Source organism: Sabethes cyaneus, chromosome 2, assembly GCF_943734655.1.
Source record: "Sabethes cyaneus chromosome 2, idSabCyanKW18_F2, whole genome shotgun sequence".
Taxonomy (NCBI): domain Eukaryota; kingdom Metazoa; phylum Arthropoda; class Insecta; order Diptera; family Culicidae; genus Sabethes; species Sabethes cyaneus.
In genome coordinates, this window is record NC_071354.1 from 6,025,715 (window position 1) to 6,049,372 (window position 23,658).

At 38.5% G+C, this 23,658-nt stretch overlaps 1 protein-coding gene across 1 annotated transcript in view; it reads left to right on the top strand.

The window, feature by feature from the left end:
• Nucleotides 1-19,436: 19,436 nt before the first annotated feature.
• LOC128738472 (putative inorganic phosphate cotransporter) overlaps nt 19,437-23,658 on the top strand; it is a 65,261-nt gene continuing 61,039 nt past the window's right edge. The window contains exon 1 of the mRNA XM_053833650.1: nt 19,437-19,735. The gene's annotated coding sequence lies outside the window, so the exon portion shown is untranslated. The remainder of the gene's footprint in view (nt 19,736-23,658) is intronic.

A 23,658-nucleotide genomic window follows, 5' to 3' on the forward strand; every position in this document is an offset into this window, starting at 1 on the left:
TGATATTATAGCCAGGAATATCTTTAAATCATCCACAAATAATAACTTGCTTCCAGTCGGTATCACAAAACGGACATCGTTGAAGTATACGAAGAAAAGTAGTGGTCCCAAATTACTTCCCTGTGGTACGCTGGATTGGCTGCAAAAATTATTCGGCTCGGTAGTGCACAAGCCAGTGAAGTGCCGTTGATAGCGGTTCTTTGCCATTTTTGCAGAGTTCTGCCGGGAGTCGGTTCTTTCCAGAAGCATTATTATTCTTCAGCTGACCGATTTCTCGCCGGATCTTTTCGAGAACGGGAGCCAGCGCGCTGTTATCGTTTGTAGGCACTCCTAGGTTAACTTACGTTCCGTCTCCTTCTGTTATAGCACCATTGAAATACCACAGACTAACAGACGTAACACTTCGAACAAATTTTCTAACAAAACATCGTTTCAATAATTGCTGTACAATATACCAAGCATAAATTTTATGTTCTTATTTCAACACCTTTGTCCATGCCGAATGCTCCGAGTTGAATTGTCCTGATTTTTCGTAGTAAGGTGGATTACCTTCTTAGCTGTAGTGCCGAGACAAAACAGTTCTTAATTAAGCCGCCCGCTACAGCAGGTCAGACACTGTCATGAGCCGCTCCTAACCTGGAGTATAATCGCGCACTTGGTTGAGAAACCGTCAAGCCACCAAGAGCCGCATTATCCAGCTGTTCAACTTTTCCTGGAGGGGACGAAGGAAGTGCCTTCCAAAAAATTTTCATCATGATTCTGTTACACCGGCTGTCACCGCACAGAGTCATGATCAGGGATGGAAGATCAGTGATTTTGATAAAATCTGTGAGTTATCGCCACACGCACAGATCACGATCCGTACAGATCATGACAAACAGTGAATCTTTAGTGTTGATCACAAGATTGTGTTCTCTACTAAACAGTCTCAGCAGTCGATCACAGTATTACTTCTTACCTAGCTCCGAGAAAAAAGGTCACACATGTTGTTTGTATTGTGATTCATACGATGCACACAACCAATCGTTTGTATCTGTTATATTTCTCAACGCAATCATGCAATAAACATGATCTAACATGAGGTTTGTCATAATCTGTACGGATCGAGACAAAGTGTTTGTCGCTTACAAGTAGTGATGTCAATGAATCTGAATCTGATCGCTTCTATGATCTTGATTGCTAGAAGCGATTTTTTTCCATTCCTGGTCATGGGAGTAACAACGTGGCCAAGCATCACATCTTTATTGATTTCAAAACAGCATACGATACAGTCGATTAAGACCACCCAAGTAACAATCCAATAGCAAATTGATCTTATTCATTTCTTATAGTAGTTTCATCAGAGCATTGCCAAGTGTATCAGGTTTTATAATGTTTTTCCTCAAGTAAATTTTATCTTATTTGATTAACTTACGTTCCAAGTATGACTGAAGGAGACTTGAAGAAACACTCATAAAACTGTATTATCAATAAGTGTAATTCACCTCATACGCGGTTTTAAGGGATACTTGATTTATGCTTAAAAACGATGCTCCTTAAAACTTCATAGATTTGACGAAAATTTATGACATTCTTCTGCAAGATTGGTTTATCTTAATAATTCTGCCATAAAACTCTCTTAAAACCGTGTATTCTTGAAAGAACAATCATACTCTTAAGAAAGAACATACTAGCGTAAACAACTGATCTGTCAAAACGGGTGTTTAAACCCCGAGCAAATTGAAAAAATATAGATTTTTTAAACGAAAATTAAGCAAAAATCTGTCCAGTATTTTCAAAATTCTTTCATATGAACAATCAGCGAAGTTACAAAACAATGAATGTCAGGAGCAGCTGAGCTTGGGACGGTACCGGTCACCGGTGATGATGCATCAGCGGTAGACTTGTATGTAATTAGATAAATTTGGTTCGATTGTGTTTTACCGGAGGCAGTGCGTGTTTCCTCTAGAGTTGTTCGTATTTTTTAAACTGAAGGGTTTGAAGCAGTTGAAGCATATTTTGTAAAAGCGATGGTAACGATAGTGTATTAAAAATTCTGTAGATTAAATTTTTCGCATAGAACTGCTGTGCAGTCCTCTTTTAATTTTTAAAATCAATTTATATTGACAATCAACATGACTGCTGTATTATGAAAATATCGAGCTAAAGGGAAGTATATGTCCAGCACAAACATCTACACTTCGTTAACGTTTTCTTTGTTTATACTAGAAAGGTTGCAAAAAAGCTTGGTGCCCTGAAGTAATTCAAACAATTCTTATTCAAGCGCAACTTGTCTTCTTCAAGAATGCAATAAATATAGATGTACTAAACGCCCTCTTGGAAAAATTTTGTTTGTCTTGTGCAAGAAATGTTAGTCTAAGAATGGCTTTCTGGTTGATTTAGATAAAACCATTGCAAAAAAGGCGAACAGGGCTATTTTAATGGATTACCTACAAGTGGCCGAAACACAAATGGCCGAAATAACAAATGGCATAATATACCTAATGGCCGAATCACAAAAGGCCGAAACACGAATGGCCGAACTTCATATTTGGCCGAAAATATTGACGGCCGACAACCTGCACAAACGTTGGGTACACGCTGTCCTGACTCGCTGCTGCTCGTTCGGACTTAACTAAGGGATAATCCCTACTAGTCAGTAAACCTATGAAAATGCATACACCTAAATAGTAGTGGTTTCCGACGGCGGGTCACCGGCGCACATTCGCGGCCTACGGCCGTCTCGCCCTGAATCATCCAGGAAAAATTTGCTACTAACACGATAAATAGGTCTCGCATTTGCGCTTAGTGGAAGAAAGAACTTTCAATCAACTCTACCCTATAGTAAATAGTTGTGTTGCTTATTTTGTTTTTTGTTTGATTAAAGTTAGTAGTTAACTGCTTGCCAATTCATGTTTTTATTGAATAGTTATTTAGGCTTTCCGAAAAAATTTGGCCTTTCGTGATTCGACTATTCGTGATTCGGCCTTTCATGATTCGACCATCTGTGACTGTTGTTGAAATTCGGCCATTTGGATTTCGGCCATTCGTGATTTGGCCATTTGTGTTTCGGCCATTCGGTGTCAGCCCATTTTAATTACTTTTGAAATTGTAGCCAATTGCATATGAACGTTTATAAATATGGTGTTATGCAATACCATAAGTAATCTTAACTTTTAAATAAATGTTTGGACATATAAAAGGCATTTGGCCGCAATTTGTTAAAAATTTGGTAGCTATCAACTTCTTAATGAAATTATTGATTTTTTTTATTAATTAAATATTTCAATAGTCTAGCAAAAATAGCCGGCGCGTTAAAATTTTCTAACTTTCATGTCACAAAACATCGACAAACTGAGCGTGGCATAAAAAATTTGCCATTTGTGGGCAACAAAGCAGCTGTTTTTGTTACCATTTCTATTTTCAATTTTCATTTATATCCATTTTGGAAAAGCAATATCTGTGAATGCTTTTTTCTCTCATACCTCTCAGTCAATTAAAAAAAAATTAAGGTGGTGAAAAGTGCGTGATGTCTAGCAAACGTTCTTTGAAAAGATAACCATAAAATCATCAACGCTTGTGGTGGTTTTCTTTTAGTTTCAAGTGACTCTTGGAAGTCATTATAAATTCTACAGAATCGATAAAAATTACAAGTTTCAAGAAGGACAATTACAAGAAGGACCTTTTAATCCTTCGGAAATATTCTTGAGAACCTTCTTTAGTGTGGGCCTCCCTAGTTTTATAAGGGTTTTATGGCTGTTTTATCGCAGTTTCGCAAAATTATAAATGTTATGACCGGTTTTAAGGAGCAAATGCTATAAACCACTCCAAGTGTACCATAAAATTGAATTTGTTACTTTGGCAGCTATGGCAGATGATGCACGGAGACGGTTTTCCGGATAAGCTGACGAGACTGATCAAATCAAAGGCACATTGGAGCGAGTGATGTGTTTCATGCGCATCTCGGGGATACTTTCGAGTCCCTTTGAGACTCGGGCTCTTAAAGGGTAATTCGATGAAAGCGGAATCTAAAAGGCTTGGGCTAGAAATAAATGCATCGAAGACCAAATACATGAAAGAAATAGGCTCAAAGGAGACAAACGCGTGCCTCCCGCGGACGGTAACTGTAAACGGCGACGAACTAAAAGTAGTAGATGGGTTTGTGTTTTTAGGAATCGCTGGTGACCGCAGACAACAACACTAGTAATGAGAACAAGCGGCGCATTTAAGCGGAAAATCGGGCTTTGACCTTCGCAAAACGCAAGAAGCGTACGCCGCTGTACGAAAAATAGTAGTTCTTTATGGACTTGAAGCCGTGATACTGCTCACGGAGGATATACACGCGGAAGGTACTGCCGACGTCATTTGGCGGAGTATAAACTGAAAGCGGAGATTGGCGGAAACGTATGAATCACTAGCTACAACTACAAGCACTGTTTGGAGAGATTCCCATGGTATATCTGGCGAAGCCCGGTAAGAATTATCGAACGGACGTCGTCCGACACAAGCGTAACTCTTGCTTGCGTCTGTCCGACGTCGCACGACAAATTCTTACTGGGAGGTCAGTAGGGTGTGGCGGGCCGGACATGTCGTAAGGATTCCGGACGACTACGCAGTGGGAACATATCAGTTTTTTCCGGTTTTTTACCTCCAATGGGGAAAAATTCTGGAGGGGACCTGCAGAAATCTGGAGCTACGCTAATGATTGTAATACTTTTGGCTTCATTTTATGTGCTTTTCAAATGTTTCACGTAGTTTTGAGTAAATGAATCTTCTAAAAAAACTTAATTCTTACAATTTACTTTTAAGGTTTACTACTAGGATCAGTGTAATTGTCCAACTTTCAATATATATGACGCAACATATTTACGGTCGATTTTTAATCCACAAACTAGGTCAAAGTGTCAGTCGAATAGTGCCACTTGAGTGAATGCTTTGTTGTATTCTCTATTGGGATCCATAATTCATTAGAATGCTTCGAAAAAATTACCACCCTAACCTCAAATGACAGGTTTTGAGGTGCTACAAATGTTGCACTCTCGAGAAAAAAAAACAAAAAAGGGGGTGTGATTTGAAGGCAAACATCTATTGAACAGTTCATTTTGTGTATCGACAATATTTGTAAACAAACTTTTCCGTTCCTCACCTCCTTGATGGAGAACATGCATGTCCAGGGAAGGGTTATAGTTTTAGTACATGTACATTCTAATCAATTAGCGGTATTTTGGTGATAATTCTAAGGGACAATCTTCCAACAGATTCCGACAAAAACAACATTTTCCCCTGAACCACTTCGGTTGACCAGCACAGCACACTGCCGACGGTTAGGAACAAATAAATCATGCAATATACTTTAGCCAAAAATCAACAAATATTCGTTTCGGGGGAGGAGTGCCGTCCGTACAACCGCAGCGGGTCTTCCAAATAACAGGTACAGTTTGACATGACTCACCTGTTCAATTATTCATTTGGAAATGGATGGAAGTCTCATTTGAATGCAGCGCGGGCAAATTAATGTCCGCGTTCGTACCCGGTGGTGGTGGTGGCGCTGCTGGCGCAATAGATTAGTAGTAAATAGTATCCAGCAATCAGTGTGGAGATTTATTCGCATGCAAGCGACGTGAGTCATCTCGTTGCGTTCTGATTTTGCTGAAGTACTGTTGTTACAGTTTTCAGCTAGCTCAAAGTATTTAAGTACATTCGTTCGGATAAATTTCTACTAGATTTTGCTGCCGGCAATCGGTCGTCACTATGTGAAAATATCTAATATATTATTTTATATATCATATATTGCAATTAGTCACTCATTCGATATAGAGCTTAGGGGACTTATGCTATCTCGAGAATTTATCTCGATCCTGAAATGCTTGACGTCAATTTCACATGCATTGCGACGGTCATTGGTCCTTTCGTTTAACTAAATCTGATTGAGTCACATACAACTTTTAATGCTTGTCCCAATGACGTCGGCTCGTTGATAAGTAGCACAACAGGTTTAAATCTGTGAAGAACCATTGGTTTGCCGAAGATCATCCCATGATGGTATCTTGTTAGGAGGGGCAAAGTAGACTCAATTTCTAGCTAGAATACGTCTTACTTTTATTGACGTCTGCGATCACCTGGCAATGTTAATATAACACAAATTCATCTATCACTTCGAGTTCATCGTCGTAGGAGGGAGCAAATGCGTTATACCTATTTGCAAATACTTATTCAACAAGTGCTGTCTGTCTAGCTCACTCCATCGATCAAAGTCTGTCATTCAGTAAATGCCATCAAACAATGTTGTTTTATCAGGCAATCCTCGATACATCTATTGGCTCTTATCAATGCTCGAGACTATCATTGTTAGTCGCCATTGAGGTCTCTTCAGAAGGCTTGCATTGTTTAAAGATTTGTGCGTATAGAATCATCACTCCATTCTATCTATTTCGCGTGTTACTTAAACTTAAAGTAGAATGTTCAAAACGTTGTACACCAACGCATAGCTAATTAGAATCGACTTATCACAGCCTAAACGAGGTGGCCATATGATTATTGTTTAGCGCGACACGGGGCGTGCCTGCCGGATGACGATATCGACGGCTTATCGCAGCTGAAAACGTTTTTCGAGTTATTAGTGGCATCACAACAGCAAGTAGCACCCGGTGCCGGCGTTTACCGTAAATTATTTGTTGCAACTATAAATCATTGCCACGGTCGCTAATCATCGAACGACAATCCGACCCGACGGGAGACGTGTTGGACTTGTATTACTTTTTTTTCTCTCTATTCTAACAGGATACAGCTACGTTGGCAGCACGCCACGATTGTAAGATATGGTCGGTATCGCCTTTTTTGTTTTGTCAAAAATAAGCCTTTTGCTATCGATTATGAGGTAAATGTTTTGACGTAATTTTCAACCAGTCCACGAATTTTTTCCCCTACGAAAACACACAAACGGACTCGAATGCACACGAAAACATAGGAAAGCATATATCATGCCTTTCTATGCGAAAACCTACCAAAAGAAAGACAACATCGAAAGAGACAATTTTTCACCGCGTTGTTTGAACTTTCTCTTCTATTCTGTGTCCGAAGTTGAGCGCCTGTTCCACAGATGAGGGGCGCCTCAAACAGCGTCTGACTCGGAGTGAGCGGCTGAAAACTAAATGCTGTATCCCTGCAGAGCGGAGAACACTAATATAAATAAAGGTAACCCAAGCAACCAAAAGTTCGATTTTCACTTAAGAAACAAACTTGGAAGTTCATATTTGGTTCAAATTTAGTTCCGCTGAACTTTCTTGCTGAACAACAAGACACTACATTTGTAAACCGTACTCAATTCTTGATAAAGTACCTTTAATATTTGTAGTAACTTGAAAGTTCAGCAGACAGCTTGAAAGTTCAAAATAGAACTTGAAAGTAATCAAGAATTTGGATAATGGTATCTAAGGAAGGTTAACACACTTTGTCTATAGCTTGCTAAGCAGCTTCACTTGTAAGTAATTAACCGAACTTTAAAGTTACCGTGAGTTTGCTGTATAGAACGTAAGCAGCTTCTAAAGTAACTTTGTCAAAAATGAGTAAAATTAAATGTTTAGTTCTATTTGTCTACTTTTCTATCTTATACCTATTCCTAACTTCTGTAAATTCGTTTCATGCGTTAAGACAGACCATATAAAAAACTTAAACTATCACATACCGTGGATTTGAACCCGAGCATTCTGCGTTGCACCATCACTGGTGCCACAACTGACGTGAATTTTGCCAGCGAGTTGTTCTTGAGTGTGGGGCTGTTGTAAACGAGAACTTAGCACATCGAGTAAAATGAGATGCAGATTGCATTTCAGCAACGGAGCAGTGGTATGCATCTGGGTTACTGAAAGGAGCGCTCGAGTTGAAATCTCCGAGGGTGTGTGTATGTGGTAAGCTGCAAAAATAAATTCTGACAACCTAAAATTATTTAGGTTGGTTATAAGCATAAGCATAAGCATAGGATACCGCCCGTGTGCTGCTACTCCGTTATTGACCAGGACCGATTAAAATTGCAAAATGATGGCTGGAAAGAGCATACTTGGGACAGCACCAGAGGTGGGCACCGCTAACCGGAATTTTAGCTTCGCTAACAGCTAATCCGCTAAATCAAAACGTTAGCTTCGATAACCGCTAACCGCTAAATCAACCAACAATTTAGCGGAAGCTAGCGCTAACCGCTAACAGCTAAATTTGCTAGCACTGTAGAATCGGCATTACTTTGATAAGCGCTGATTTCGGCAATAAAAGAAATTTTTTATTTCAAAGGTCTAAGAAAAAATACCTGAGATAATTCCGTGCAAAGAATTGCAGGCATTCATGAAAAATGTTTGAAGAACATTATCGCTTAGCATATTATCACATTAAAAGGGTACAAAACATTTCCATGTTCCATGACATAGATTTCTCGATTTTTTATTGGAGTTTTCCATCGCTGTGAAAATTTTTGTAAAAGCTTTCTAAATAATATTTTCTCTGGATTGCGTAATAGAAAGTTACTTACATTTTGTTGGGTTTACACTTGAGCATTACCGGTAAGCATACCAGTAGTGGCGCATCTAGTAAAAAAATTTCAAGTTTCTAGTAAAAATGCAATGAAATCAGAATAAAAGGAATCAGAATCAGAAGGTAGAAAATTTGTAAAAAAAATTTGTAGATAATAATTTTCCTTGGCTGTTGTAAAAACTTTATTGCGTTGAAATTTGGCCCAATACTTATGAATTTATAAAACGAGTGATGTTCGAGAAAATCGAAAAATCTTCCTTGATGTTTTCAGTGAATGTAGGAGACCTCGAAGTTTTTAAATATCGATTTATTTGAGTCCGCGCACAAAAATAGTCCTCTACGGACTTGAGACAGCAACTTTGTTTACGGAAGTGCACTTGCCGTATTTGAACGAAAGATGTTGCGGACTATTTTTGGCGGAGTACAAACGGATAGCGGGGAGTGGCATAGGCGTATGAACCATGAGTTGTAGTCACTATTTGGAAAAAGTTGGGAGACTACGGTGAGCCGGCCACATCGCAAGGATACCGAACGACTGTGCAGTAAAATCCGTTCTCTTCAAGAGCCCCACCGGCAACAGGAATAGAGGGGCCAAACGAGTTAGATGGTTTGGCCAGGTTGAAGCCGACTTGCATGTGCCGAGACGCGTCACAAATTGGAAACGAGTAGCCTAGGACCCAAAAGTACAATGGAGAGGAATTCTTGATACGGCAAAAGCCCCCCCGGCTCTTGGCTGGTAGAGTACGTACAAAAGTTTGGAATTTGGAATCCTTCGACCGAAGCCTGTGCAATATTTCTCACAAATTTTCCTTCTGCCAAAAAAAAGTTAGCGGTTTATTTAGCGGTACATAAATTTAGCGGAAGCTAACAAAAACGCTAACGGTTATAAAAATTAGCGGAAACGCTAACCGCTAACCAAAATGTTAGCTGAGCTAATTAGCTGTTAGCGGATTAGCGGAATTGTGCCCACCTCTGGACAGCACGCTATTCCTCATTGTGCAACCTTATCAGGTCCCTGCATGCTGATCAATACCAACGCCGGCCACGTCCGAATGCGGGTCCTGGTGGGATGGGAAGGAATATTAGTCCAATACTTGTTGCTACTAAAGACCAGGGAATCCTCTGCATCTTCACAAGTATTTCGGGAAAGGAATTGTTGTTAGTAGATGGGGGGAGCTAGATAGATAATGTAAGTATGTAAGCACCAGTTATATGAGACTTACCTAGATATTCAAACATTTTCTTGTAAAGCCAGTAATTACGAAAATTAAGATACCTTTAAAAAATACCTTTTAAATAAATTTAATATAATGCCATTGGTGCTCATATACAACCATAATTTAATTAATATCGAAAAATACTACGCACATGCGAGATTTACGGCTCGAAAATTACGTGACAACTTGAACTATAATAAGTAACTGAAATCAAAAATCAGGCATAAAATCAGGCACAAGCCAATATAGTCCCTAAGTTGATAAGCATTTCCTCCTATCAACGCTAATATGCAGAGATATAGCGCCCTACACGCTTGACCTAAAATTATTTAGGTTGGTTATCATTAAAAACCGAAATCAAATCCAAAATGTCCCCAAGCAACCGAAGGTTCGAATTTTACTCAGGGAACGAACTTGGAAATTCATATTTGGTTCAAATTTACTTACACAGAACTTTCTTGCTGAACACCCAGACACTGCATTTGTAAACCGAACTTCGTTCTCTATAAAGTACCGTTAATATCTGTAGCAACTTGAAAGTTCAACATTGTCCATGTCTATGGATCTATAGCTTGCTAAGCAGCTCTAGCTGTAATTAACCGAACTTCAAAGTTGCATTGAATTCGCTGCCTAGAGCGCTAAGCAGCTTCTAAAGAAACTTTGTCAAAAATTTATAAAATAGCAGTTCTTTTTTTTACTTCTGTAAAGTCCATTTAAAAAACTCTAACTAACATCTACCGCTGCTGGATTTGAACCCGAGCGTTCCGCGTTGTAAGCCTATCCTGAGAGTACTCGAGTTCAAATCTCCAAAGCTTGTTTGGTGGTGTGGGGTAAGTTACAATAAATTAATATTTATAAAAAAAACAGTCGATTTTTCTTTTAATGATCGTTTATTTGATTGATATTGGTTATCACTATTAACCGAAATTACATGCCTTAGTTTAAATGGGAATTGTCATGAATCTACAAAACAGGAAAAAGGTAGAAAATTCCCTCAATCTTTTTAATTTTAAAAAATATTGGAGTTTCTTTTTGAGCTAAGCAGTGTTCTATACAGCGACCTAGGCAGACTTTTTGCGAACTTTCTAGTTCTGTTTGAAAGTTGCTTAGCATTTCCTTCTAAGTTTGAACAACAAATACGAACTTGAAAGTACGGTTAGTTGCTTCAAAATTAAGCCGTATAGAGCTTTATTCATGATCATTTTGTTGGCTGATTAAGCCAAAAATACCACTTTTATCGGAACCTTTGGTTACTTGGGAACTCTTTGATTCAAGATTTAGCGGTTTTCGAGTGACTTTTCGCCTCTGTAATCTATAGTTTCTGCAAGTATCCCGTAAGCTATACCTAAGATGGCAGACTCATCAGCGGGATCTAGGTATCGCGACTTCGGTAAGGTAATATACGGCAACTCTCATTTACTACGAACATTGAAAATGGAAATACGGAACGAATGAAACGGTATAGGACACGGCAAAGAACAAGGAAATGATTAATGTATAACGATTGGCTTGCTTGCTCGAGAGCTCGAAGTGGAGATCGCTGATATTCAGGAAGATCGGTGACCAAATTCCAGGGGAAGGGAGTTCAATGCAGTAGATCCTACTGCATGCACTTCTTTCAAGTACCACGTCTACTACAGTGACGGTAGAGAGGCAGAACATTGAGTTAGTTTCGTAGTTTTGGAAAAGAAACTAAGGACTAAGGACGAATTTTAAGACAGGCTTCAAAGGATCTACGGAGAGTGCTTGAAATGTGACGTAAAAATCATTATCGGAGATGCAAATGCGCAGATCGGGAGAGGAAAATTCTTCCGGGCTTTTAAAGACATAGCCCTCATCTGACGACCAATGATAACGGTTTGAGGATCATAAATTTTGCTGCGGGCAGAGGAATGGTCATCTGTAGCACTTACTTTCTGGAGGTAGTTCGGGGATCTAATATCGACTCTGACCGTCTGTGTAATGTGGGAGGAAGAAAGCATCTTAATATCGACTCTAACCGTCGGTGTAATGTGGGAGGACGAAAGAATCCGGAGAAGGAGTGGCTGGATGGCCTCATTTGCTTTATTTTTAACAAAGGACATCGACTCGAGTGTTAAAACTATCGAAGCATTACATTGCTTAGCTCTGCCTGAGCTTACTCGTATTCTGTTCTGTAGAATGACTGAGACGGTTAGCGAAGTCCTTCGTTTCTTCGACGGTTTCTTCAGATGTTTACCCTGCGTCAGTTACTTGCCTTCCGGGAGTACAAGTTGCACTTTAAGGCGGCGTACGATTTAGTCAAACGAAATGGTTTTAAGACAAAATTGATTTACGATAATTCGTTCGACTCTGGATCGGTCAAAATCATGCGTCGGGTAAGACCTCAGTCGCTTTCGTGACCTTGAATGGATTGAAGCAGCAAGGGGATGCATTTTCTAATCTGCTATTCAGCATTGCTTTGGAAGGTACAATGCAAAGAGCAAACGTGGAAAGGGACGGGACTATCATCAGGAAATCTCACAAGCTTCTTGGTTTTGCGGATTACGTTGATATCATCGGAATCAATCGTAGAGCACTGGAAGAGGCATATAAGCCTTTTAAACGGAAAGGACAACCACACAGGGTTTGGCCTAGAATTGGTCGCAAATCTTCGCAATAAAAGGAGAAAACAGCGAAGTAACAAAAGCAATGATCAGAGTCATCATAGAAAAAGGCAAAATATAAAGCCTTTTATAACAAAATTTAAGTTTTGTTGTATCTAATATGTCAAGATTAGGTATTGTTCGAATAGTTTTTGGATCGGCAGCACTTTTTACTTTCTGCATCTTTGCACAGTGGTCAAATTTTGAAAAAACGCGGACATTAGCAATTGGGTAAAAAATGTGTAATAATAAAATTAGTTTAAAGTTTAATAATAAAATATAGCGCATCTTTCTGCACTATTAGCACAAACTATACAGACACCACGCGTAGAACAAAAAGCATAAAATCTGAGGGACCAGTTTCATTTGCAGTGAGTGAATCTCGTCCCTTGCACATCTCACGGATCTCACGTATCCATGAGGCTCTCAAACACTGTCTGTTTCTTTTACTCTGCCAGGAATTTGCAAATCCTCTCGCGCATAAAACTCAGCAACCCGATTATCTATATATTTTAGTCAGTTCATTTATGTAATAAAAACAAGAAACATCTGTCAACCATCCTAAAAACGTAAACAATTTCAATAAGTCCCATAGTTTTGCATCAACTACCAATATACGTCGGTGAAATCACGTGTTTAGTGTTCAATTCAATTGCTAGGCTTGGGGAACCCAGTGTCAGCCTACAGCTTTTGCTGTTACCACTGCATTGACTGCATACCTAGTTTCATGATTTGAAAAAGAATGAATAAAAAATTTCGGTGGTCAAATGGCCGTGTATTTGTTTTGAATGTCCCTTTATTCGAAGTCCGTATTCGAAGGGTATATTTATACCTAGATTAAAAATAGTGATTTGATTTTCCTTTTGGATTATAGTATTGAGTCTAAAGTCTATTCCGTATTTGGCTGCAGTGGCAATTTTTGTTTACGCTCCAACACAAATTCAACTGAAGTTAGATGGAACGATTGGTGACAGGAGTGAATGGGAATAAAACCATTTCAGATTAACAAAGGGATTTATGAATGTTTTTAGGGATTGATTTATCAATACACTTATGGCCATTTAAATAGCATCGAGCAGTCCTCAGTGTACGCCTGGAATACTGCGAGGGGCTGAACATTCGCCCTACGACAAAACTGCCTAGATTTGCGATGAACTAGTTCTACTGATTCATCTTGCTTTAAAGAATGTTACTGTGCGTGGATCTGGATACCGATGTGTAATAGAAATATGTAGCTTCAGCAGCGGAAAATTTGGTTCCGATAAAGCAACACTACTTGCATGAAGTTATCCTAGAAGATCCGTTGCAAGAAATTATAATTTAATCAATTTCAATCGTTGGTTGAAATTTTTGCAGGTACCTGTCAATCATCTTTCAGGACTGGTTAGCGTCGCCAAGCGTTTGCTGGTATATCTCAAACCGTATTTTAGTTATGCGCTCCTAACCGGGCGGGAACGGCAGAGGCAAATTTGTTTCAATGGTCAACGAGGATTAGAACAGTCAACGAAGATAACCGATACGATTGGCGACGTAATGCCAAAACACTGGGTACTACTGCGTGAAGAACGTCCTGCTATTGCGTCTGTTGTTTACTTACGCTTACTTACGGCCATTATTCTAATAGAAACGATATCGACTAAATGTTACCGATTGGGACGTTGTGGACAAGATCAAGAGCTAGCAGAAATTTGCAGTTGTTATACAACTTGTTTTTGTTTTGCCTGGTTACCAAAGTCGTTTGTTTTTCGTTGCTATATAACCTGTTGATGAACATTCAAGAGTGAGAAAAATGAGTGCTTGTGAAGGGACCGTGAGTGACTTTCTCACGTCCCTTCTGGTACCTGGAAAAATCGTTCGCGTGTTGTCTGTATAGTTTGTGCTATTAGGGTGACCGTGAATTCACCCATTAGGGTGGTACGACAAAAGTTCGTATCACCCTAATAGGTGAATTTACAGTTTTTTATAAATAATTTCAAAATTTTTTTTTCAAGGGGTTGCATAACATCCCAGCTAGCATTTTCATATGCATAAAAAAGGTAAAAATCAGCATTACGTACAGATATACATGCTAAATAAATCGTATTTCATGCGCAAAATTGGCATATCCGTTCTATCTTGGAGGCGATATACGTGATTACGAATAATTTTGAGCGTTACGACTATATAAGTATTTATATACGATAATATCCGATTAAGCGCGAGTCGCTCCGTACTACTCTACGATTTTGTGCTGAAAATCGTATGTATGTTAGTCATTATCATTATATACGACAAAAAATCAACTTGATCCCACTCTATTCAGCTTTAGTTACGATTTCGAGTTTGTTAGGATATATTTACGATAGTTTTCGTACATTGATATACGAGTTGGTGCTAGCTGGGATACTAAAATAAGCAGCTTTACTGAATATATTAACTATCTATCTCTTACCGGAAGCGAAATAATACGATGTGTTAAAAAGAAGCGCTTAAAAATCAATTATGCTCAATAACTTTGCATACGATTCTTTTACTGCTTTCGAGAGTTCTACAAAGTTATTCAGTATGCTAAATTACACATTTTCACTGAAGACTGTTTGTCGCTAGGATGCATATTTAATAAGTTATAAAAAAAATGAAAAAAAAAATACAATATTGAAATTTTTTTTTCAATTTCGGGCCACTTCGCACAGACCAGACAACCATTAGGTGATAGTACTATATTGAGTCAAATATTCAAATTAAAAATGAAATCACTTAGTCTGAACGTGGCTGGCGCGCCTCATCTTTTCTTTAAAGTTTAATATTTATATCAAATGATTAAAATTAAAGGGGTTTGAAAATGGAAGAAAAAAGACGAAAAACAGAACAGAAAAGAAAACACCAGGACTAAAAAGAACGAAAAAGGGGACCGGAAAAGAAGAGATAGAAAAAATAGCGGACAAAGAGGAAACCGAAACAAATAGAGGAAAGAGGAACAGAAAAAGCAAAGGAACGTGACAGAACAGGTGGAGAGAATAAGAGGATGACAAGAAGGGAAAAACGGTACAGAAAACAGGAGAAACCAAAAAGGAAAACAAGAATAGCGAAAGAAAAATAAAAACTAATAGAGTAAACGAGTAAAACGGGAAAAAGAGCCTGGAAATTAAATAAAAAGAAAACTTATCCAATTTAATTCTACTATGTATATTTTATTCTTGACAGATATGTATTTCGCCTACGGCTTTCAGGCTTCCTCAGTGTCTGTTTTCGGGACAACGAGACCCAACGGAATATAAAAAGAAAATGATGAGACAAAATGGACGTTAGACATAATGGACGATAGGTAGAATGTGCGGAAAGCATAACATGGGAGAAGCATCATTTATGAACGTCTAATCTCCAATCAACTCAGCCTAAAAAAGCATTGCATACATGGTGAATCGGATTACCAACGAAACATCGAAACACAAATGGCCGAAACTCAATTGGACGAAATAACAAATGACATAGTAGATCCAGTGGAATCACAAATGCACGAAACGCGAATGGCTGAATCACAAATGGCTGTTATCCAAACGGCCGAATTTCAACAACTGTCACAAAAAGCCGACATTGTATTTGGCCGAATCACGAAATGGCGGTCTCCTGTTTGACCGAATCACGAAAGACCAAGTCTTAGCTGAATCCCCGTTTTTCCTTAGCGGTTTTCTTTTCTCACTCTCGCTCTTCTTCTTTTTCTTTTTGGTTTCTCTTATTTTCCCTATATTTTTCTGTTCCGTATTACATTGTTTGTCTCATTTTTTACTTCTCTCTATTCCTTTTATCTTCTTTTCTTGTCTTGTTTTTTCACCCTTTCCTAGGTTCTGATTTTCTTTCGATCCGTTTTCGACTTTTTCCGTTTCACCTCATTCTCAAGCCCGTTCTCTTCTTTTCCTGTTCCGTTTTTCCTTATATTATCTCTAGTTTTTCTCTTCCGTTTAACCTTTTTCTTTTCTCCTCCGTTTAAACTTTTTCTTATTTTATATCCCGTTTTACCCGCTTTTCCATTTTCCTCGTTTTCGCAATCGGTTTTACATTTTTATGCTCGCTGTACTCTTGTTCTGTTCTTTTTTTTCGTTTCTCCCTTTTCCAGAGTCCCGGATCGCCTCTGCCCCGGCACTATGGGCCAGAAATTAAAATTTCGGGACAAAAATATTTGCGGTTAAACGGCATGCCAATGAATGCGAATGAATGATAGAATCAGGCATGCGTCATAACAAAAGCTTGATATAAGACCACAGAGTATAGACGGCTTAGTGGTGTAATTGGTTAAACAACACGCTCAACTAGAGATTGGGAGCTGTGAGTTCGACTCAGACCTTCGCTAAGTCTATATTTTTGGCCTAATATCAAGAATTTTCAGTTTGCCTGAATCTACAATTCTCGCATTAAGCATTTATTCTTCCCCAACAGAAAAGTTAAGCCGACTGCTATACGTCGTTAGAAAAAAGAAACAACAATTTAAGTAATAACTTTTTGAGTAAACTTTTTTTCCCCTTTTTGGTTTCAAAATATTAAAGATAAACCAATTTCAAGTAATTTTTCTGATTTGAAACTTCTATCTTTTACCCACTTTCAGCAATAGACCTTTGTTTATAAACGACCCCTCAAATCGCATTTCTTCTTGTAACATGTTTATTTCAATAGACAGCTTAATGTGATGTTCTAGAAAATATTTTGCACATAAAAAAGGAAGATTTTTGCTAATTAATAAGATATGAGTGATTTTATGTTAAAAACCGTCTGATGAAAAATCCGAATATCTTAACCATCTGCAAGTATCTGCAATTAGTTTGCATACCAATTTGTAGGGAACTTTTAATGCTAACTGCCCAAATGTGTATTTCAAAGAATACCCGGGAATGCCATGGCTGGGAATACCTGGGAATAGTGCGATTTTTTTTCATACACTTTATAACTTAATAAATATGCGTCCTAGCGTCAAACAGTCTTCACAGAAAATATGTATTTCAACATACTGAATAACTTTGTAGAACATTTGAAAGCAATAAAATAATCGTGTGCAAAGTTATTCAGTGTAATTGATTTTTAAGTGCTCTTTTTTAACACATCATTATATTTCGCATTTCGTTCTGCAACTTTTGGAGAAAAAAACTTTTTTTTTTAAAATTATTTAAGAAAACAAGTTTGTATCACCCTAATAGGTGAATTCATGGTCACCCTAATAGTGCAGGAAGATGCGCTATATTTTATTATTTTACTTCTCCGAAGATACCACCCTTGAAAAAATACACATTTTTCATCAGACGGTTTTTAAACTAAAAACAGTTATATCTTATTAATTAATGCAAGAAAAGCAAAACAGTCTTCAGCAAAAATATTCCTATTTTATGTGCAAAATATTGTCTGGAATATCACATTGAGCTGTTTGTTGAAATAAACATGTTACAAGAAGAAATGTGATTTGAAGGGTCGTTTATAAACAAAGGTCTATTGCTGAAAATGGGTAAAAGGTAGAAGTTTGATATCTTCAGAAAAAATACTTGAAATTGGTTTATCTTTAATATTCTGAAATCTAAAAGGTGAAAAAAAATTTACTCAAAAAGTTATTACTTAAATTGTTGTTAAAGTAATACTCAAATATTGGACGACCCCTTCAAAAGATGCATCATTTTTTTCATTCAAAAAGTTGCTGAAGATCACATTGAGCTGAGAAATGCCGTTTAACCGCAAATATATTTGTCCAGAAATTTTAATTTCTGGCCCATAGTGCCCGGTTTTTGTCTTCTTTTTTCCGATTTTTTTCGTTTTCATGCCCATTCATCCTCTGGTCATGTCTCGTTTTTTTTTTATTATTTTCGGTCCCGTTCCGACATTGTCGATCCCGGTTTCCGCCTTGTTTTTGCTTTTTTTCGTTTTTCGGTTTGTTTCCGTTCTTGTTATGTGTTCCATTTTTATTTTTTGTCCGGAATTTTTTTCTTCTTTTGTCCTGTTTTTCCTCTTCTACTATTCTCGTTCCTCAATTCTCCTACTCCTTTTCTTTTCTACCTCTTCTACCCTGTTTGTTCTCCGATTTCATCTGGTTTTTTCTTTTGTTTTGCATCGTTCTTCATTCTTTATTGTTCAGTTTGTCCTCGTTTTCTTTCTCGTTCTTCTTACCCACTTTTTGCCTTTCATATTCCGAATTTTCTCCCATTCTCTCAAGTTTGCTTCATTTTAGCACGTCCTTCGAGTCATTACTGAGGCTGAATCCGGTCAGAAGATCGTAGGACCAGAACGAAAGAATGCACCCTGTTGAAACGATAGAAGTGTTCAAAACATGACTCCATTTCGCAACGATCGCAATTTCTGATGTTTACTTCCCGTTAGACTCCGTCCCACGTCACAAACATGACACATTTGACGCGTAACCTCGAAGGCCAAAATTAAAATAAATTTAATCGCCGGTCGTTGCGTTGCGATACACGTGATTCCGTTAGAGCCATCATCGGAATCAGCGGGTAAGCACTTCCTGCTTCAGAACCCGCTTAATTTTTCAATGCATTTAATTAGGCAGAAGACCTTATCAACACTGTGCTGCTCAGCACTTCTTCCGTTCGTTAGCACTTCTCTTGTTTTGTGGCCGCTTCTTCCTAGAAGGATTTCGGTGCCGCCCGGCACGGCAAGAAGATAAGCGTTCGTTCGATCGATCGATCGATCCTCTCGGCGCGTTGCCTGTTGTACGCAGAGCGACGCTTTCGATCGTTTCTTCTTGCGATCGTTTGAGTGAGCGAGCGGCGAGAGTTTCATTCTCCGGAGCGCCGATGAAGACGACGACGACGACGGTGACGGTGCTGATAAGCTCGAGCGACCGTGCCTTTGCTGCGCCGTCGTTTGTTCGTTCGTCGGTCTAGTGAAATGACCGGCCGTCCGGGCCGAATTGTTGTTTACACTTCGCAGGCTGCTGGGCAATAGTAAGCCAAGCGCCGCGCCGGTCAGTGGCGGACGGAGCAGAGCAACAGCAGCAGACGGCAGTGTGTGCTTGTAGTAGGCTGGGCCGTGTGCGATTGTGTCACCTGTACGAACAGTGGACCGTGGTTGTGTTGGAGAGAGGCAAAATTTAATATAAATATCATTTACCTGTCAGCGTCCAGTGATGAGTATTAATCGCTCATCAGCCGTTCTCGGTGAGTGGTGCTGAATAACGTTTGTTCGTTCGTTCGTTCATTTGTTGTTTGTTGTTACTGTTTTTTGCGCTGCCCTCTCCTCTTTGTTGCTACACATTCAGTGTCGTGTTGAGCTGCCAAACGGTCGTGGGTGATATTTCAGAAGTTTTGCTTTCTTACGCGCTCGTTACGAACAAAAAAATATGAGTTTTTTCACCATGATCAAGAAAAAGTCTAGCCGCAGTCAAGGTTGATCACAGACCAAATTTGTGTTTTGTTTCAACAAAACGTAAGTATTGTGAAGAAAATCAGTGAATTTTTTTTTTGCGGAAATTCCGTTGGTGTGAGCAAAGTTCAATGAATGAAATCCAAAGTATGTGGTTGGAAATTTTTAGTAACGCTTTCTATCAAGCAGTGACCTCGACCGTGAATGACCGTCCTCCGGACGGCAGAAAAAAAATCCTCCGATAAATCAAAAGAGAAAACAATCATTGTTCAATGTTGATCAATTACATCGCAGCAGACGACGACGGGTGCCCCGTTTGGGCGCTTAATTTTGGTTCGTCATGGTAACTTACCTTGAAAGTGAACGATTCATGGTGGTGCTCTTTCGAAAAAAAAGGGAAGGAGATTGTCTTTATTTTAAATTTTTTGAACAATGTTGTTAACTGTTCTGTTTCAGCGGAGCGCAGCGGAGGCGATCGTCATGATATATTTTTATCTCAATCAATAAGAGCGTGTGTGTCTTTGTTTTGCCTTTGGCAATGATAGGCAACGGTTTGCAGATGATTAATTAGTTTCATTATACATTTCAGTAGATTTATCTCATTGAAAACTCGGCTAGCTCAAGTTTTATTGCTGGGACACGAGCAACGTACTGTGAAATAACGAAGCGATCAATGTCGAACATCAAACTGATTTGCTGTTGGTTTGAATATTTTTGATCAAGACGGAAATTAAAATAGGTGTTGTGAAACTGGTGGACCTCAAACATTAGAATTAACTAATCGTTGTGAAACTGTAGAAATTACTTCTGCAAAAGTGTTTTTATATTGCGAGTGCTTCTCGCTATTGTATGGTAATTTTTCACACTTCAATCAAAGTTAGAATGCAACCCACGATGGAATACCCGACCGACGTGAGTCCCTCATATCGATATCGAGGTGTTGCTACGAGCAATCCGAACATTGACTGCCACGGTGAAGTGCGATTAAGTGCTTTTAAAACCATCCGCTATCATCAACGTTGGCTCCAACAAGCCTGCTAGCTGCTAGCTTCTCATCAGAGTGAGTGCGGTACGATTCGCGATTATAATTGATAAAGTAGCTGCCACCAACCAGTGTCAGTCAGTGCACGGTTAGTACGCTTTGTAATACGGTTTGAAGAACCCTATAATAATCAAACTAAACCGCAGCACAGTGGGGGCATCTCCATGCAACGCAAGGTCAAAATTTAAAAAAAATTAAGAAAATTGTGATCGAAAATTAAATTAAATTTGTTAACGATTTTATATGATTTGGCATGCCGGATTTTAAACTTGCTAGTTAATGAAAAAAAATTATAAGTGCATTCGCGTGGTTCGTAAAGTTTGAAAAAATTAATAATTTCAGAAAATTTCACAAATTATATCAAATTTTACATAACGTTTCACTTCCGTAATGAAGAACCCCAAGGATCTTTAGTGAATCAAGAAAAATCAATAATAAAACTGTAACTGCAGACATCACTTTCGAATATGTAGAAAGCGAGAAATACATTGCTCCAGAAGAACATTAGAACTTGATCAAAAGGTTGCTTCCTGAACACAGGGCTTACAAGTTCTTTCAAGAGACTACTGGGTTTCCCCCACAACAAGATTTGTTTGATTCAAAGATTTATCAGTGCAGCTTCTGCGTAGTTTGGCAACATTGTTTAGGAGGGGTGACCCCTTTGCCAGCTTGAATCTATCGTAAACACTTGTTGTTTACGAGGCATCGCATCAAGGAATCAGTCACTCGGCACAACCGTTTTTATGTTAGGCGACTTGAAACGGGCCGAACTGTGCCGATGCTGTACCGAAAGTGCCGAACTGCAAGATTTGTTAAATTCGTTATAATCTGATTGATCTGGCAACCGTGCGAGATGATTTTGACAACTGGCAGTGCTCCCATTTCATATGTAAAATTGAACCGAAGGAGTGCCGCTTGATATCTCTGGAGTGCCGCGGCACAATGTGCTGAGTGTCCGACCCCTTGCATCGCATAGTTCCTGAGTAAAGTGTAAATGCTATTTTGAGTGTGGTTTTGATGTAATATTTCTGCATACGGAAAATACGATATCAACAAGAGGTTACTTGTTAAAAGATTGAAAGTTTGATTGAAGAATTGAAGTTTCAACCAATAAAGTACAAAAGTTTCAATATTTGAAGACCACGTGTCAGTAGTAGCCCGGTTTCAACGAGAAAAACTGTTATATTTTCGGCGACCACAGTTAATTAATGTTACAGCATTCCCATTCCCTAAAATAAAAAGTTTTTCAGCTCGAAAGAAAACCAGAGCCACTTTCATTAGCTGAATACAGAAAATTAAGATAAAAACAAGCATTTAGACTTATTTTCGTTTGTTTAATCCATTCTATTTACGTAACAATTCTGATTTTGGTGAGTAAAACGGTAATTTTTACTTCAATATTCAATACGGTCTAGCAAAAAAGGGGCGACCTGGACCGATGTGATCTCAATTAATTTCGGAGGCCAATTTATTACTAAATATTTATACAAAATTTGATTTGCTGCTTTTCAGCAGTTTTTACGTTATTGACATTTGAAAAAAACATATTTTTTTAAAGAAAAAATGCCTGTAGCTTCGGAACCGAAGGAGATAGCAACTTGATTCCTTCAAACAAAATGTGCGTTTTTTATGTGTGTGAAAGTGCTCAGAAGGCATGATTTGTGAGAAATAAACACGAAAGAAGATATAAAGAAACAACGTATCTTTTAGATCAACCCCGACCAAAAAACTTTAAATAGCTCCAGTCCATCAACCATAAGAGATAGAACTTTAATTTCTTTGACAAAGTTACTTCAAATTTAATATTCTTTAACTTCGCTGAACATTTTATTCAGCTAACTTAAGCCATAAAAAAGTTTATATTTTGCACTCGCGTACTATGATGTTCACCCTAAGGACATATACACCAAAAAATGCGGAAGTTAAAATAACAAATTTACTCCGAACATACTATATACCTAGGACTAACGGTTTTAGCGTAATTACTTTTGTCCACCTAGATTTGGGTTTCATCCCACGGTGCGCCGTAGCGTGCAGTTGGCCAGACTAGCCCCTACCAAGGGCGCTAACTCTAGTGGGTGCCAAATACGGCATGAACAGCCTGTAATTCCAAAAAATAATAGACTTCGAAGGAACACTGATTTGAGAAACGAGGTGGCATCAAATTTGGTCGAAGCCATGGTCGTCACAGTGTCACGTTACGGCTCTGGAACTGAGTCTAAAATTTGGGTCGAAATCTGATTAAAAATGTGGTTCAAAACATAGTCTACAATTTAGTTCAAATTTGTTCCAGAATCTGGAATAAAATTTGATGAAAAAATATCCGCGATATAGTTTAGATCCAGTGTGTGGTCCAGGTTTAGAGTCTGCTTCAAAATCTGATCTAACATCTGCTTGCTGGTTTAAATTCTGATTAATAATGTGGTCCAAAGTCTGCTACAGGTCCAAAATCTGATTTATAATCTGACCTAGCTTGAGAATTTGGTCCAAAATTTGATCCAAAATCTAGACCACAATCTAATAAAAAACGTGGTCCCGTATGTGGTCCACGTCCACAATGTGGGTCAAAATCCGATAAAAAATGTGATGTAAAATATCATCCAAAACCTGGCCCAAATGTGATGCAATCCAAAAACTGGTCCAGAATCTAGTTTAAATCTGTTCCAAAATTTGAAACATAATCTGATAATGTGGTCCGTAATCCAGGTCTAGAATCTGTTCAAAACCTGATCCAAAATCTGGTTGGTGGTTTGAAATCTGATAGAAAATGTGGTCTGTGGCCCCAAAATCTGGTTTATATTCTGATTCAATTCCTGGATCTGGACCCATGTGTGATTCAAAGCCTGGCCTAAAATCTCATAGAAAATGTCCAGAATCAGGACAAGGTCCACAATCAATCAATATAGTTTCCAAAATCGTGCCCACATCTGATAAAAATGTGGTC